Source organism: Bubalus kerabau, chromosome 11 (assembly GCF_029407905.1).
Source record: "Bubalus kerabau isolate K-KA32 ecotype Philippines breed swamp buffalo chromosome 11, PCC_UOA_SB_1v2, whole genome shotgun sequence".
Taxonomy (NCBI): domain Eukaryota; kingdom Metazoa; phylum Chordata; class Mammalia; order Artiodactyla; family Bovidae; genus Bubalus; species Bubalus kerabau.
This window is the reverse complement of record NC_073634.1, coordinates 78333796-78351743: the sequence shown is the minus strand read 5'-3', so window position 1 is coordinate 78351743 and position 17948 is coordinate 78333796. Positions and strand designations below refer to the sequence as shown.

General features: G+C 50.3%; 1 protein-coding gene and 1 long non-coding RNA gene across 6 annotated transcripts in view; one reads left to right on the top strand and one right to left on the bottom strand.

Moving 5' to 3' along the window:
• Nucleotides 1-580: 580 nt before the first annotated feature.
• LOC129623408 (uncharacterized) lies at nt 581-16672 on the bottom strand. Of its 5 annotated transcripts, none has more exons than XR_008700508.1 (6): nt 16449-16672; nt 11999-12149; nt 7957-8126; nt 3950-4044; nt 3124-3182; nt 581-1328 (listed from the first exon to the last, which is right to left on the bottom strand). It is a non-coding gene; the product is annotated as an uncharacterized LOC129623408 (long non-coding RNA). The 5 variants fall into 5 exon arrangements; XR_008700510.1 differs by lacking the exon at nt 581-1328 and adding an exon at nt 1606-2630; XR_008700507.1 differs by lacking the exon at nt 581-1328 and having other exon boundaries at nt 2629-3182.
• KLHL29 (kelch like family member 29) overlaps nt 3195-17948 on the top strand; it is a 238969-nt gene continuing 224215 nt past the window's right edge. The window contains exon 1 of the mRNA XM_055540832.1: nt 3195-4030. The gene's annotated coding sequence lies outside the window, so the exon portion shown is untranslated. The remainder of the gene's footprint in view (nt 4031-17948) is intronic.

The window sequence follows — 17948 nt, the reverse complement described above, 5'->3', positions numbered from 1 at the left end:
GGAGAAGGAAATGGCAACCCACTCCAGTGTTCTTGCCTGGAGAATCCCAGGGACAGGGGAGCCTGGTGGGCTGCCGTCTATGGGGTCACACAGAGTCAGACACAACTGAAGTGACTTAGCAGTAGCAGCAAGGGCCTTGAGAAGGTGAAGGACTTAAGACCAATTTCACAGACATTGACTTATTACTTATTTTTAAAACTTAAGTTAAAAAAGTCCCTCATCCTTTGCCTTTTTAAATTTTCTTTTTAATAGGCCTGGAAGCTGTCCTTTGAGGATGAGATTAGTGGGAGAGAAAAGGTTGGTTTGACCAGAGAGGTCAGAAGTCAAGTCCAGAAGTTGAACCTTCATCTCCCTCAGGGATGAAAATTCATACCTACTTCCCTGGAATTCCTGGTTTCTTTCCTGAGATTCATTTTCCCAGGCCATGATCTTTGGAAACTGAAGATTTTACAGTGTTATCTTGGGAATTAAATTGTTACTAGAAATCGGTTTCTAGTCATTTATTTTAAAATCATTTTAAGTACCATGTATCTCATTAGAGTAGAATATGTTTAGGTAGATGGATAGAACTTATAGGCTTTCTAAGAAGAAAACACAGTGAATAATGAAGGGTCTATACACACCCCATGTGATGGGTGCTGTGGGCCAGAGATTCAGACATTAAGGTAATGTCTGTGCTCAGGATGCTCAGGATGCAAGAATTAGTGGTTGGGTGAGAGAAAGAAGAGCAAGAAGAGGAAAGAGATGAAATTACTGAGATATTAACTAATGCTAAATTGAGCCAAGAACAGCTAGAAACCCCTCAAGGGAGGGGCCTCTGGTCAGGGTGGGCAGAGATGTCATGACGGAGGTATGACTTGCCCTGGGACTGTGAGCAGGTGATGGCAATAGCGAGATGCTGATGCTTTTGCTGTGGATGATAATTATGTACCAGTTTCTCTGATACATTAATAAAGAGAAACGAGAGTTCATAGAAATTAAATAATTTAGCTGGTGTCACAAAACTAAGGGCCATGTTAGAATTCTAATTCAGAAGTCTGATTTCCACAGTCCTGCCTCTAACCGTCTCTGAGAATGTATTCATTAGGGTCTTGACAGGAAACAGACACATCCAAATGTGTAATCTGAAGAGGGTTCAATGAAAGGGCTATTCACAAAGGTGTAGACACAGTAGGAAGAGAGCATACAACAGGGCAGTACCCCAGGGCTCGTAATCAGGGCAAGGGGAGGGAGCTGTTACTGGCAGGCAGAGAGAGAGCTGTGTCCTCCTCAACACCAGCCACCAGCCGTGACCTTCAGCAGAAGGTCCCAGCCATCTCATGAAGACTCTGCAAGGAAGAAGGAGAGAGAGCAAATAAACACCCAGCCCCACCCCAATCCCAGGTCTCCTGCTGGTGTCTGCATTGGCTGAACATAACTGGAAGTCCCAGGGTCTCAGAGCTGGAGTGATGCTCTCCGTGCTGACTGGGTGAGCCTCCCAGGACACGGAAATGGATGGAGAGCTGACCTGGAGGAGCGAACAGGAGATACCCAGCACAGCCTGTGATGTCTAACGTCAGTTTGCACTAGGATCTTTTCAGAAGCATATTAGGGAACAGCCGCAGAGAACTCTGCTCTGCATGTGGTTTATTTTTGTTCAGAACTTTGTTTCGGTTATCTCCTCTAGAAGTTGGCCTCCGGGGACCACAAAGGAGGAAGGAAGAGGCCATTGTCACAGAACAGTGTAGACAGCCCTGCTGGCTCGCCCCCTGAACTGCCCCTCGGCTCCTGTCTGGGCTGCCCTATCCATCTGGTACAGCCCAGAGAGTCAAGCTGTCTGAGATGGAGAGAAGGGAAGCCAGTTAACCTGACATTGGCAACCAAGAGTTTGTCTCGAGAGTGAGAGCTCTTTCTAAAGCTTCGTGGCCAGGGTCTTGGGCTCTCGGTTAGTAGGCTTTACAGTGGCTCAGCGGTAAAGAATCCACCTGCCAATGCAGGAGATGTGAGTTCGATCTCTGGGTGGGGAAGATCCTCCGGAGAAGAAAATGGCAACCCGTTCCGATATTCTTGCCTAGGAAATCCCATGGACAGAAGAGCCTGGCGGGTTACAGTCCATGGGGTCGCAAGAGTCAGACACGACTTAGCAACTAAACAAGCCCCACTCTTCCAGTGGCCTGCAAGGCCCCACACAAACTGAATTCTCACCTCTCCAGCTTAATGTCCTGTGTGGCTGTCCCATGTCCAGCCACAGCGGAGGGTCCTTGCGGATCCAGGAACATGAGTCACTGATTCTTGCTCTGCTCTGAATGCTCCCCTCCCCTGGACACCAGCACGGCCCACACCTGCATCACTTTCCAGCGTACTCAAATGTCATATTCTCACAGGACCTGTTACTCCAACCACCCTCTCTACTCTGTACCACACCCCACACTCATCTCCTGCTCCACTTCTCCTCTAACAGATAGTCCTGACTGCCTTCGAATTTACTGGACAATTTGTACTTATTTCTTAAGTTTATTGTTTATTCTGTGTTTCCATCCACTAGAAGATGAGCTCCAGGAGGGCAGGATTTTTTTTCTTCTGCTTTGTTTCCTCATATTCCCAGTGCCTAGACACTGCCTGACGCATAACAGGGACTCCGTTAACATGTACTGAATGAATGAATGGATAAATAAATGAATGAGATCCTCAAGGATCTTAAAATGGACTGACCGCTGTCCCCTAGTCCTCTCTCTTCCCCAACACATATCTGCCAATGATCTTTCCCAGAAATACATCGATCGTTTGTTGTCACCAGTACTGTTGATACTTTGTAGCCAAAGGGTTCGATTTAATTGTAAGCTTCACGGAAGCTTGGTAGAGGAAATGTGCTCACGACTTTGGCTCCATGTCAGAGTTAAATGGTGACCTTGGCTTACTTTGCTTCCCTTCAGAGGGTATTTCTTAATCGTAAAGGGAACACACTATCCTTAGAAAAAATACTGTTTTTGCCACTTTCAGCTTTAAAGTGGCTATTTGATATGGCCTGCGTGTCTGTCCACAGCAGCTGAAAAAGCTTAAGGTGAGAGGCTCAGAGAAAGACCCATTGTGTCATTGGACCGAAGTGCATCATAAGATGAAATTAGTTTACAATAACTTATTTACCTGTCCACATCCTTCATATCACATTAAAGCTTTCCCCAGCTAGCCGGGACTCTGGAGTGCTAAGAGGAAAAGGGAAAATCAATTGATAATGATATATTCAATTTAGAAAAATATATTGATCCCCAGGTAATGACAATTGTGCATTTATTGCAGTGGAGGGGATGTTGCCTGTCCTGAAGATGGCATTCACATATATTATATTTGAAAGAGGAAACTAGGAATAACCCTGCCTCCCCTTAACATATAGTCTCTTTCTATGAGGTATTAATCTATATATTTCAAAAAAAAAAAACCTTCTCTCCCGGGAACCCATCGTTTGCCTCCTCAAGGTCTTCTGGTCCATTGTCTAAAAGTAATGATTTGTTTTGGTGGTTCTCAAGTTTGTGTCCTGTTCTCTTTTCAGCATTAAATTAAAGATGTACATTTTTTATTTTTTTCCATCTCTGGAATTTCTTGGTTTGGATTAGATGGAAAAGAATGCCACGATTCTCCTTCTTATTGAGTGACTATGGCTTTGCTGTGGGGATTAGAGCCTTGTGCATTGGGGAGTGGGGAATTGAGATCTCGTATCTGCCCCCGGGGTTCTCTGCTACCCACTCAGACCCCCTTATCTTGGTGGCCAGGCCAGAGTTTGGGCATGGCCTGTGCGTGGTCATCCACACCAGGAAATCCAAGGTAGGGACAAGCTCCCATTTAGGATGGGGACCACCTAAGACGCTGGAATTCCAAAAAAAGAGCTTTTCGAAAAAGATGCTACTTTTCCCCACCGCACCCTCACTCTTCTCTTGTCTCTTTTTAGACGGCCTGGCCTCCTGGTGATGCTCACGTCGTGCTAAGTGTTGGTGGCCATCGAGGATTTTGCATCCTGGGGACGAATCCTGAGCTTGCCAGAGACGGATGGTGCAAGGTAGGTCAGCTCACCTGGAAGTCAGAAAGACATTTTCTCTGACAGTGATTACCTCGGGGATGTGAGGTATAATAGATGTAGCTGGTCCTCTCGCCTTATTGTTCATGAGATTTTTACCATAGCCCTGAGATTCACTGGTACCCAGAGCCAAGCTTAGCCCTCTGGGCCCCCACCCTTCTGGAATCAATGCACAAGCATGACAGGCTCTCTTGATCACTCACTTGGGGTTCTGGCCCCACAGGAATTTGGGTCTGGGGGCAGCCAGCAGCTACGTGACTCTTAAGCTCCTCAAAAATTGTAATTCTTCCTTTCTAATTTAACTTTCTCTTGTTATTAAAATAGTATTGTCATGTGTCATTAAAATATTATTAATATTAAAATATGTTAATATAAAAATATGTTAATATTAAAATAAATAATGTTATAGTATTTGTTCATTGTAAAAATATTTTTAAAGATAGCACCTAAAATTATATAAATTATTTATAACCATAGTCCTGAGAAATAACCATTTCAGTGTCCCTTTCCTGGCTGTTTTCCTTTACACAGAGGGTACACACACACATGTACACACACAGATGAGGTCACATGGTGTGTACTACTTGGTAACTCATTATGTCGACTTCACAGTCTGTCCCAGGTACATTTTCAAGCTACTAAATACAATTCTATAACATCTTCTTTTGGGGGGGCCATGTGGCATGTGGGATTCTAGTTCCCTGACCAGGGATGAAACCTGCACCCCCTGCATTGGAAGCACGGAGCTCCAACCACTGGACCACCAGGGAAGTCCTTCTACAGAATTTTTAAAGGCTTCATATCATATGGCTATAACAAGCTATAAAGTTTACTTGTATGTGTGTTAATTGCTCAGTCGTGTCCAACTCTTTGCGACCCCATGGATTGTAGCCTGCCAGGCTTCTCTACCCATGGGATTCTCCAGGCAAGAAAACTGGAGTGGGTAGCCATTCCCTTCTCCAGCACATCTTTCCAACCCAGGGATCAAACCGGGGTCTCCCACATTACAGGCAGATTCTTCACCATCTGAGCCACCAGGGGAAGCCCCACAGTTTAACCAGTGCCTTAATAATGCAAATTTAGTGCATTTTTGATACCTCACTCTTACCAATAACACTACAACAAACATTTTTGTGATGTGTCTTTACATAGTCATTTGATTATTTTCTTGGATTAAATTTATAGAGCTCAGTCTTAAAGTTTTGATTCAGAAGCCTCCAACCTAGATTGTGAAGACGAGGCAGTCAGGGGAGTTGAGGAGGGGCGGGGGGGCCCAGAATAATGAAGGTGGGAGTTGGGGGCGTGGGCAGTGGGATTCAGGCCAGTTGAGGCTGAATGGCCTAGGCTAGCACGTCTCGATGACACTCAGGCCTTTAGAGGTCCAGGGGCCAGTGTCACCCAGCATCACTTCTGGGGCCTGGTGCTGGGTGAGCTCAGGTGTGTGCTCTCCGCAGGACCACACCCTGGTGCCCACTGACCAAGAGCCTCAGGGCCTCTGCCTAGGGCCAGCCTGGAGCCTGAACCCCAGCTTCCTTCCAAATCAGGGGCCTTGGCAGCAGACCAGCCAGCTTCCTCCATGTCCCCATTGTCCAGTGGTCAGAGAGCTTTCTCTCTGGACTCAGAGGCAGTGGGGCTGGGGTGCCCTCCACTCCCAGGGCCCTCACAAACAGAAGGGATCACAAGGTGCAGCAGCCATGGCAGTCAGCAGGAAACTGGAGGGGGCTCCAAGCCAGGCCTGAATCAGCTGCTCAAACAGAAGAAACATCCACGTGCATCCAGCCTGCTGCCACCCAGCACCCCAGGCAGGGTGGCCAGCGGGGGCAGATGGGCTCCTGACCTTGAGAGTTGTTCTCAGAGCACCACTGGCTGGCTGGACAGTTATCCGGCTACTCATCCTGGACACTAGGAAATGCTTTGCTTCTGTGACAGCCGGGCCAGAGAGGAGAGTTGGAAAACTAGCTTCAGTCGGAAAATTGAGCCTGTTGGACCAGTGGTAAAGGATCCACCTGTCAATGCAGGAGACGCGGGTTCGATCCCTGGGTCAAGAAGATCCCCTGGAGAAGGAAATGGCAACCCACTCCAGTATTCTTGCCTTGAAAATCTCTTGGACAGAGGAGCCTGGTGGGCTCCAGTCCATGGGGTCGCAAAGAGTCAACACAACTTAAGGACCAAACAACGAGAACAACAAGCTTGGATTTGGTGACCATGGCATTCAGTGTTTGAAAAAAGATTCAGGAGATGCTCTTCACTGAAGTCAGCCTTCCAAGAATATGTCTTCGAGTTCTAGGGTGAGTGTGGATGGCAGAGAGGGGACAGAGAGACCCAGGCAATGGTTCTGATGGCCCTTATTTGGGAGTCTTCTCCTCCTCACCTCTGTTGCAGGGTGACACACAGCTCTTATTCATCCCAGCCTTGGAGAAGCCCGTATTTTAAGATTGGGAAGACACTGAAGGTGACCTCACCAGGCATATCTGGTAGGATACACTCCTTGTGGGCCTCACGTCTCTGTGAATGCCTGGCGATCTTCCCCACCACCTGGCCAGCCCTGGAGGATGGGAATCACATTGATTCTCTGTGTTCCCTTCCCCCATCCCACCCCGTGCCTGCTGGGCTTTCAATAAATATTCACCGTACACTCAGTCCTAACCATTCCTTGGAGCACCACCACAGCACGTGGCCCGAGCTGGGCTGTCCATTTCCTTCGCGTGCAGGACTCCCACTGGTTCCCAAGAAAACAAGAAGTTTCCATGGCCCGCTTTGGCCCTTGGTGACCAGTGGTAGAACCATCACCTTCCTGTGGAAACTGGGTCAGATTGCCTCACTCTGTGTTTCCTGCTACAAAGCAGGGTCTGCTCAGATAAAGAGCATGGAGGGCTGCTCTCTGCTTGGCAGTGGTTTGATAAGAATCCTCTGCGTAACCTAGAGGATGGTACCAGAACCAGCCAGCGGGAGGGAAATCTGAGGCCAGCACTGCAGTGTGTGATCCTGGCTGCAGCAAGGCTGAGCAGTTGGGGGTCAAGCTAAGGACCTGGTTTGTGTAAGACTGAGGGTTGAGCCAAGAATGGCATTAATAGACACCTAGGTGCAGAGCTGATGAAGGGCCAATGCCAGTTGCCATCAGTGGGTAGGAATGCCCCTGAGTAGCATCCCCAGGCCCCATCCTGGGACTCTCAGTGACGCCCACCCAGGCCCCAAGTCCCTCTGTGAGCCCGGCATCCTGGGAGGACATTGCAAATGTCCCAGGTCTAACAAGACCTGGAGTTGTTCCATAGAGGACACCGTGTGCTGTGCCCTGGACTTTTGCACTCACAGCAGCTTCACCCTGCAAAGCCAGCCCAAAGGTGCCCTTGCTGACCACACACATCCTCTCCTTTCTTCACTCCCTCACTCCACACAGCCTCTCTTCTGTGGCTCCCCAGTCCCTCCTCCCTCCTTCCCTTACTCATCCATCCCCTTTTGGCTTCCACCCTGAACCAACGGGCTGGGGCACAGATCCTTTAGTGGAGCCTTAGCCAAACCCTGAGCCCTGGCCGGGCATGCTTCATGCATCACTGGCCCATTCCCAGCCTGGTCCCTACAGCTGATCCCTTCCTTCCCTCTTGCCCTCAAGACCTCCCACCAACCCTGGACTCCTCAGTCAGGGTCCTTTTCGTTTCATGGAGAAATGGAGCCTCCCACCCTCAGCTTGGGCGGGCTGTATCTACCTGTCTTTCTGGCCACTCCAGACTGTCTTTCCTTCTGCCTGTAAACGAGGGTGTTTGTGCTGCTGCATTTTCCTCAGCTTTCCTGTCTCTCAGCGGCCCCTCTACTCCCTCTGCTTCGGCTGTCCCCGGGGCTTGATTCTCGGGCAACATCTCTGTCCCAAGGTCCTGACCTCTTCTCTGTAGTTCTGAGAATCCATTACCCACCTGTCTGATTGCATCGCAGACTCGGCCTGGACAAGAGAAGCCACCTCATGGCTATGAAGCATCGGCTCTCCCTCAGCTCTCTGTGAACCTCTGTCTCCTTTGCCTTGAGCCTCTCATCCTCCTTTCTGGACCATGAGCTTCTGGAGGACAGGGATCATCTTCTTATCTCCCTGTAATGACATCAGATGATGTTATTCAGTTTAGAGATCACAGGACTGCAGGACAGAGTGACCTCACAGACAGTGTAATGTATGGGACCCTGGAAGGAGAAACCACTGGGCTCTCATCCCAAACCCACCACTAGCTCCTGACAAGCCCCATGCAGCTTTCTGAGCCTCCATCTCCTCTGCTTTAAATGGAGAATAACCCCCCACCTTCCTAACTCCCAAGAGAAAGTGGACAGGTTCAGAGGTAAAATGATGCTACCTGGGCCAGCAGCGCTCAGCCCTCAGTGAACACTGCAGTCACCTGGAGAGTTTAAAAAACAAGATGCATGGGTCCTTCCCCCAGACCTTCCAAGTTCATCATTCTCATGAGGATGGGCATCTGTGTATCTTAAAGATTTAACCAATAGTCTCATCTCAAAGGTATTGCCGAATTCCTGGATTCTAAGCCCTGAGGAATTGGGGTGAAAGTTATGGAGATTTGTTGTTGTTGTTTTTCTTCAGTAGCTAAATCGTGTCCGACTCTTTGTGACCCCGTAGACTGCAGCCTGCAGGCTTCTCTGTCCTTCACTGTCTCCTGGAGTTTGCTCAAACTCATGTCCATTGAGTTAGTGATACCATCCCACCATCTCATCCTCTGTGGTCCCCTTCTCCTAGATTTGGTGAAACAAAATTCCTGTATGATGGTGTGTAATTTATCTGCTTTTTCAGCTACTCTAAAATCTAGCCCCTGGATCCAGGCTTCTGAAAGCTGGGTACCTTGGCTATGACACATCAGCTCTATTCATCTTGCCCCACCCCAAAATGCCTTTAATGAACCTTACAGGCAGACTTTCCTGGTGGCTCAGATGGTAAAGAATTTGCCTGTGATACAGGAGACCCGCATTCAATCCCTGGGTTGGGAAGATCCCCTGGAGGAGGGCATGGCTTCCCACTCCAGTAGTCTTGTCTGGAGAATTCCATGGACAGAGGAGCCTGGTGGGCTACAGTCCATAGAGTCACAAAGAACTGGACACAACTAAGTGACTAATACACACAGGCTGTCGCAAGATTTTTTTTCCTATGGAACATATGGATATGCCCACATTTAGGATTTTGTGGCAGTCAATGTCCATCCTGTCACCATGACTCCTTGGCTGGGACCCTTGGGAGAAGAGTCTCTGATTTCAGCACAGACATATTCTACTGAGCCTTCATCATAGTATCTCATACTGGATCATGTTGTAACAGATCAGCTCCTTGTTTGCCTTTTGCAAGTCTAAACAGTGACTTTCAAACCCAATTGCATATTAAAATCATCTAGGGAAATTTTTACAGGTCCGATATCCAGGCAACACAATAGGTCAATTAGACCAAAATTTCTCGGGCTGAGACCCAGGCATTCATATTTTTATGACACACCCCAGGCCATTCCAGTAGAAGGCCAAGGTCAGAGGCACCACCAAGCACGGAGGCAAATCTGTGACCCACTTGTAGCAAATGCATGGACTTCCTACGTGTGATTTCATGGAGGCAGCAAGCCTCGCACCCCTGCCTGCCCCCACACTTGTTTGTCTTACAGTATCCTTGTAAGTCACCTTTGATCCTTTCTGAACTCAGTGAGGTGAAAACAGACAGAAGAGAAAGCTTCCTGCTTCTCCCTGGCTGGGCCCTGGGCACAGCTCCTGCCCCACTGGACCTCCCAGGAGAGAGCATTGCAGACGCCCTCCCCTACCCACAAGCGCCAGGCTAGAACGTTTGGTGCTGGTGATCCCACAGTGGGGAATTGCAGCCAGTCTTCCTAGAGTTCTCCGGGGACCGACAGAGTCATCCACCAGAGCAGCCCTGTGCCCAGGATGGTGGCTGCACCCACCTTGTCTGCCCTCCTTGGCCTGTGAGACTCAACCCCATGCTGAACCATAGACTATCATCAGCCAAAGGCAGGCAATGCCCCAGGGGTGGAGCCCCCATTTCTGGAGCTGAGTTGTTGAGGAACAGAATGCACACAGGGGGTGCAGTTCCCCTCAGCTAATAGGGATGGGGCGGGGCACACACGGCAGTTTTCACTCCAGCTGCAAAACCTCGTTTGGCACCTGGGCCAGAAATAGCTTATCTGTAAACCTCAGAGTTTATTTTTGTGGCCAAGTTTGATTTTCCAGGCGACCTGTCTCCTTCCTTACATTGCACCTGCCCCAGAGACCAGGGCTGATGACTCACAGTTGTGAGTCTGTGCCCTACGGGAGGGCACCTGGCCCAGGGGGGCCTGGGAGTTGACACCCAGCCTGCACTCTGCCAGCTTTGTTGTGTACTGTGAGGGCTCAGAGGGAGGGCACCTCTTACTGATTTGCAGGAAAATGCCAAATAGACTGGTAGTAGGCCCTGCCAGAGTCCTGCTATGGGAGAGAACCATGCACATGTTTGTCCAGTAACCATGGAAGGATGCTCCTGAATTTGTGGCTTCTGTCTCTTACTGATTGTCTCATATATTCACAGGTCACTCAGAACTTTTTAGCTTTTATCTTCTAATCATAAATTCTGTGTGTCTGTGTGAGTGTGCCTTGCAACATGACAGACAGAGCCAGAAGCATTGAGGCTGTAGGAGAAATACCCAGCCTGTGGTAAAACAAATGTGTATTCCAACATTCATTCATTCATTCACTTAAGCACTCACTGGCAGCCACACTGTATATTGCTCTAGGTACAGGGTCCAGTGAGGTCTGACAAAAACCTGTCCTCAAGGAGCTGGCAGTCCAGTGGGGAGACCAGCAAGCAAATACCTTCATATAATAAGATGTGATAAATACAATAATAGGAATATAGACAGGAACTTACACAATGTGCTGTGGAAGAACTCATTCAGTCAACAAATATTTCTTGAGAGTGCCTGCTCTATGCCAGGTATTATTGCAGCATGGGGATACAGCAGTGACCATATGAAACCAAGTCCATGACCCAGAGCTCACGTTGGAGGCCGTGAGAGTATTCAGCCACTAACTTACAAGGTCAAACCACAGGCTTCCATGAAGAGGAAACTTCAAGCTGGAAATGCGTGTGTGTGTGTGAGTTTCTGTGTATGTGTGTGAGGGAGTGCAGGCAGCATTTCAGGCAATAGGAACAGCTTGTGCAAAGGCCTGAAGGTATAAAAGGACAGGAGAGCCCAGAGCATAAGTGCTAAAGGTGACCTAAGAGGGGGGAGATGTGGCTGGAAATGTAATTGGACCTCTGCCGTGATGGGCATTGAGTGCCATGCTAAGCCCCCAGGAGCCACCCTCTCAGATAATGGAAACATGGCTGAAGGCTCACCAAGCACTGGTTAGAGACCACTGTCGCAGCCAAGCTTCCTGTGCCCTCCCTGACCCCAAGACTCTTTGGCAGCCCTGTGCCCTGGGCAGCTGCTACCCAGCCTCCCTTCATTAGAATACCCAAGGCTAAGGTCATATGACTTACTCTACTCTTCCCACGACCCAGTGCCTTCAGTTTGCAAAGTGTTTTCACATAATTTCATCTACTTGGTCATTAGGGAGACCCTAGGAGGTAGACAGAGAGTGATGATTGTTGCCATTGTTTATGCCGAGCAGCAAGCTGAGGCTCAGAGAGGGTCGGTGTCTTGCCTGAGGTCACACAGCCAATCAAAGCAGAGTAGGAACTGGAGTCCTTGTCTCTTGATTCCTAATCCAGAGCTCTTCTTATCTCCACGTGAACTGCTACTCCATAGATTGAAACCTAAGAGCCCTGAGCAAGTGTCAATCTGCACCTGCCTGTCTTCCACAAACATTACTTGACCACCTACTGTGTGTCAAGTCCAGCATCAAATAACCATCCTCTGGGCCTCAATGTCATCCCACTATGGTGAGGCAAGAAGCCCAAAGACTAATTTCTGGGGCCCAGGCGTCACCTACCTTCGTCAAGTTGAACAGCAAATGGAATTACCCGCGCAGGCTAGAGACTGCTCCACTCACTCACCGCGTCCTCTCATCCAGGCCACTCGGAGGCGCGCTCGTTACAGCTGCTGATGCATGGTTTTGCCCTTCCTTGTAAGGGAGCTGGTTGCTAAAAGAATAGCGGAGACTTAAGCCTCGTTCACAGAGCAGGAGCTTCCCTGTGTAAGACAGATGCAGCCTAGCAACCCTCACGGGCCATCTTTTGATTTGTAGCAACTCATTTAGATAAAAGCATCTGGTCCGTGAGGTAGCAACAACAACGAAAAATCATTAAAAGCCTATTTCTGCTTTTACAAAGTAACCTAGTAACAGCGCAGGAGGTAACAATTAACCCGGCCCCCCTCCTCCAGGTACACAGACAGGCAGGTGCAGAAAATGGGGAAAAAAGTCAGGACAGGGAGAGGGTGTATCCAGGATCCCTTCTCACATCAATGCCCACGCTCACAGGTGTGACCAAGGCAGCCCTCTCCAGCCTGCCAGAGAGCCTCGTCCTCCGATTAGCACATACAGGAGCCATCCTGCTTCTCCAACCCAGGATAAACAGTGTGATTATTTACTTAGCACCAGTTCAGGGTTTTCTAAAATGCATTCAAAGTGCTCTGCACCTTGCACAGGTGAGCAGAGAACTGCACTATTGGCTTTGGGAATCGGATAAAGGACGTCTGACCCTGTTCCAGATAGCCAAGCTCACCTCCCATGACGTCCACCCCGGAACCCTTGTACACACGCGCACACAGCCTCTGCTCCCATCCAGATAGACCTTGGGCATCTAACTGACCCCGCTTCTGTGCACCGCATCTCCAGGCTCTTGTCCTGCTAAGCCTGCATCTCCCAGCAGAGCCTCTCCCATCCCTACTTATCTCCCAGCAAAGTGCTCCCAGGCCACCCACTCCTGGTGAAAATTTTCTCTTCTCCTCTGATTTCCTGATGCTGTTCGTCTCCCTGGCACCCATTTGGTTCTTCTTGAATCAAGGGCAGTCCTCCGAGCAGTGAGCTCGGAGCTGATCACATGCTAACACCGTAAAAGGACTGATCATAAGAGGTCAACTCACACGGCCTCTGGGGTCCCTCAGCCCCTCTGTCTCCCTTCCATCACAAAACCCTCTCACCTGGCACCTGACTGTTTTCTTGTCTGCTCTGGGAAACAGCCAGGAGCCCCCTGGGGCCAAGGGACTGGGTCTCAGTCCCTGGGTCCCTCCTCAAAGCCTGACCCAAAGAGGGCTCTGGAACATTTAGAGGATGAGTGAGTGGCATGTGTGCCTCACTCAGAAGATTCTTTCAACCTGCTCACCTGCTCAGGATCTGCCACGCCCATCAGAGCAGCTCCCATCACCCACCTCAGAGCAGCGAAGGCCATGCACTGACCAGCCCTTCCAAGGCCACTGTCCCTGGGAACACCATGCACCCCCAAGCCAGAGCTCTTCTTTCTGATGTTTCAAGCTCAGTCCCCAGTCCAAGCGAAAGACAGGTTCCCCGGACCCTGCATAAACACAGGGTCTCAGTATTCTCAATTTAACATTTAAAACATTTTGGGGAAAGTGTGTCCCATATTCAAAACGACCTCACAGCATTCATTCATTCATTCATTCATTCGGGGATAGCTCAGTTGGTAAAGAATCGACCCGCAATGCAGGAAACCCCAGTTCGATTCCTGGGTTGGGAAGATTCACTGGAGAAGGGATGGGCTACCCACCCCAGTATTCTGGCCTGGAGAATTCCATGGACTGTATAGTCCATGGGGTCGCAAAAATTCAGACACAGCTGAGCGGCTTTCACTTTCACAATAGTAAGCAGTGTAGCATAGCAGTCAAGGGCACAGACGGTGGAAGCAGGCTGCCTGAATCCTAATCCCGGCCCTGCCCTCACCAGCTGTGTGACTTCGGCACATTATTGAACCTCCTCATACCTGTTTCTTTACCTGAGGATTATAATCCTTATTATGAATACACATATCTGATTTGTTTTTGTTGTTGTTTAGTCCTAAGTCACGGAGAAGGCAATAACACCCCACTCCAGTACTCTTGCCTGGAAAATCCCATGGATGGAGGAGCCTGGAAGGCCACAGTCCATGGGGTCGCTGAGAGTCAGACACGATTGAGCGACTCACTTTCACTTTTCACTTTCATGCATTGGAGAAGGAAATGGCAACCCATTCCAGTGTTCTTTCCTGGAGAATCCCAGGGACGGGGAAGCCCAGTGGGCTGCCGTCTATGGGGTCGCACAGAGTTGGACACCATTAAAGTGACTTAGCAGCAGTAGCAGCAGTCCTAAGTCATGTCTGACTCTTTGCCACCCCATGGACTGCCGCCACCAGGCTCCTCTGTCCATAGGATGATCCAGGCAAGAATACTGGAGTGGGTTGCCATTTCCTTCTCCAGGGGATCTTCCCAAACCAGGGATCAAACCTGGGTCTCTGCATTGGCAGGTGGATTCTTTACCCCTGAGCCATCAGGAAAATCACCTGCCTCACAGGGTTCATTTAATAGTTAATTGCTGATTAAATAGTACAACACCTAGACTAACTCATGAAACAGTTTAATGCAAGGACTTGCTATGATTAGCCTAAGGGCCAGGACCCTGGCCGAGTCATGGACTTAATTCATACTCTCTTCAGGACCAAATGCACCTTCAGTGAAGGTGTTGGTGTGTCCACCCCTGGTCCCACCCCCATGCTGGTCACCCTGTGGCCTTTGCTTGCCGAATACACCCAGTCAGCATGGGACTTCTGCTCCCAGGGAGGTGGCCCTCCTTAGCCCACAGGGATCCCAGTGGGATCTGGGATAAATAAACCGATTCTCCACGGCAACAGCAGACATCCTGGGGTCCCTCCTCCCCACTGCTGGTGGGGGATCCCCCAGCCCCCATCACAGAGGACTTGAACTCCTGCTCAGCCCACAGCTGCCCCAGCGGCCCAAACCCGGACAGTGGACGCCTGACCATCAGCCGCTGGGGCCTGCCCCACCCAGGGCTGCCACTGGCCAGCTTTGGAACCAGGAAGCACGTCCCTGCCCCTCTGTGGATCTCAGTTTCTTTATCTGTGTCACGAGGGGGGTGGGTTCAAAATTGATCCCCAAGGGCCAATCAGGCAGCATCCCTAAGAGCAACACTCTGGATGCGGCCGCATGGGGGCTGCGGGGGCTCCACAATTAGCACTTGTGCCCGCTTGTCCTCGGGGCATCTGTCATTAACAATTATGAAGTCATTATCTGGTAAATAATTCATAACCCGAGAGATGGGATAAGCCGCCAATAAACAATAATCCATTTAGAACCAAGCTTAGCAGGGGCACGTGCGAGCATGAAGACACGGCTCCCTCTCACCACCCATGTCCTGCTGAGGAGCTCTCCCGGCCAACCCCTCCCCTGGCTCATCAGGGTTTAGTCTCTGGAATAACAAGGACGAGTATCAAGTGTTGACCAAAGGCCAAAGGCTATTTCTCCTCAAACCCTCCCAACAGCCCTGTGGACAGATGTGGGTACCGTTATTGTCCCCCTTTCCAGAGAGGTAAACTGAGTCTCAAAGGTCAAAGTGGGCAAATGGGGTGGTACAGCTGCCATCCTGGGCATAGTGATGCTCCGGTGGACCTCCCCGTCGGTCCCCACAGGCCTCAGAGAACTCTTGGCAGAACTGGCTGCAATTCCCCACTGTGGTGTCACCAGAACCGAGGGTGCTGGCCTGGCTTCTGTGGGTGGGGAGGGGAGCCTGCAACGCTCTCTCCTGGGAGGTCCAGTGGGGCAGGAGCTGTGCCCAGGGCCCAGCCAGGGAAAAGCAGGAAGCTTTCTATTCTGTTTGTTTTCTCTGAGTTCAGAAAGGATAGACGGTGACTTAAAAGGATACTGTAAGACAAACAAGTGTGGGGGCAGGCAGTGGTACAGGGCACGCTGCCTCCGTGAAACCACACGGAGGAGGTCTCATGGGTTTGCCACAAGCGGGTCACAGATTTGCCTCCACGCTTGGTGGTGCCTCTGACCTCGGCCTCCTCTTGGAATCACCAGGGGATCCCGGTGACTGATGTGAAGACATCTCCCTTTTGCTCATCACCAAAACAGGAGTGCTTCCCTTGCATTCAGGCCCTTGTTCTGAGTGGCTGGTACCTCCTCTCCCTCTGGCAGCTCCAACTTGAGACCCACTGTGCCAGGGAGGTCCCAGAAGCCCCCTCTTCCGGGCCAGCTCCCCCACCCCATCAGGACGAGACTTTCTGTGCAGGTTGTGGACCAAGTGACAGAAAACAGAGCTATCACTTAGGAAGTGGGAGGAGGAGTTCTCAGCCTGGGGCCGTCAAACGAGTGAGAGAACTCGGCTTTTGTCACGAGGCAGAAAGCGTGGCATTTCTGTGGGCTCTGACAGATAGCCAGGGACAACCTCCGACAGTTCTCAAGAAATGATGCTCTGTTAGGAGTGTGCTCACGTGTAATTGGTCCTCTTGTTCTCGGTGAGCGGGAGCTTCGGGGCTGCTAAGAGATGCGCACAAAGGAGGCAGAGCCAGGGGACCTGCCAGGTGTGCCCGGGTCCTTCTGCTCGTCCTCCAGTGAGCCCTGGGGATGGCTCAGCCCCCCCACCCCACGAAAGCCTGCCCCCAGGTCTCCAGGGCAGGAAATTCCATCAGCTCCCAGAGTCCCTGCTCTGCTGGCTCCCACAGGCCTTTTTTTTATCTGACCTAAATCTCCCTTGCTGCACCTGAAGCCCATTTTCCTTTGTTTGGTTTTGAGTAGAAACAGAGAGTAGCTAGAACCCAGATGCCTCCTCAGCTGGGTAAATCAGGAGTCCTTCAAACCTCTTGAACTCTGCCCTGTTGAATCCCCCTGCTAAGTCTTGAGAGAACTGCTTGCACAGTGATGCATGAGACGAGGCTCCATCCCCGCGGGCCAGGGGCTTGGCGGTAGCAGAGCCCCCCTCCTTCGGCACAACAGAGGGGGCCCCTGAGGCTGCTGAGTGAACTGAATGAATGGGGGTGAGGGAGAGAAGCAGAGGGGAGATGGGTGAGTGTGCAAATGGTTCAGCACCACACAGTGAAAATTGCAAGGATGGAATCTGGCCAGGGAACTGGGGAAGCTTCCAGAAGGAAGTGATACCCACCCACATTAAATGCTGAAGGAGGGAGGGAGTCCTCTGGGAAAGAAGGGACTGGCTTTCAGACGGGTTCTCCTGCCCTCCAGGTCCCTGGTTGGGGGTTGAAAGCGTAGTTCCCTTAGTTACATTCCTCTTGACATTGGTCACACAAAGCTTCCCTGGTGGCTCAGATGGTAAAGCGTCTGCCTGCAATATGGGAGACTCAGGTTCGATCCCTGGGTTGGGAAGATCCCCTGACGAAGGAAATGGTAACCCACTCTGGTACCTTTGCCTGGAAAATCCAGGACAGAGGAGCCTGGTAGGCTGCAGTTCATGGGGTTGCAAGAGTTGGACACGACTGAGCAACTTCACTTTCTTTCTTACTCCAGAGCTTAAGCAGACTTTCTCCAGCCTGCCTCAGCTGGTGGTGAGTCCAGAGCCTCACAGAGTCCTTCGCTTTTCAGCGAGCTTGCAGGGAATCGCAGCAGGCCCCCTGGACGCAGGCATCCATGCAAAAACACACATTCTGGAGCGGTTCTGTTGGCCTTGGCATCTTCTAGGCCTCTAGATTTCTGTCTCACTTTTGTGCCTTTTTACCTCTGGGAACAAGCCACCCCTACTTGTTCAGCTATTTTTCAGGCCATTGAACCCGGTTCCTGGAAGAGTTGGGTTCATAATTAAAAAAAAAAAATCAAATTTGTTTGGATAGCAGTGGGTCACAGCTCAGTTCTGAGTTTAAAAACAGTGATGCTGAGTGTCCCTGACAGCACTCGGGCAGGATGGGGTGAATGCAAGAGAAGAATTTTTATTTTTCCTAGGCCAGTGGAATTAAAACCTTCCTACTCTGTCAGATGAATGG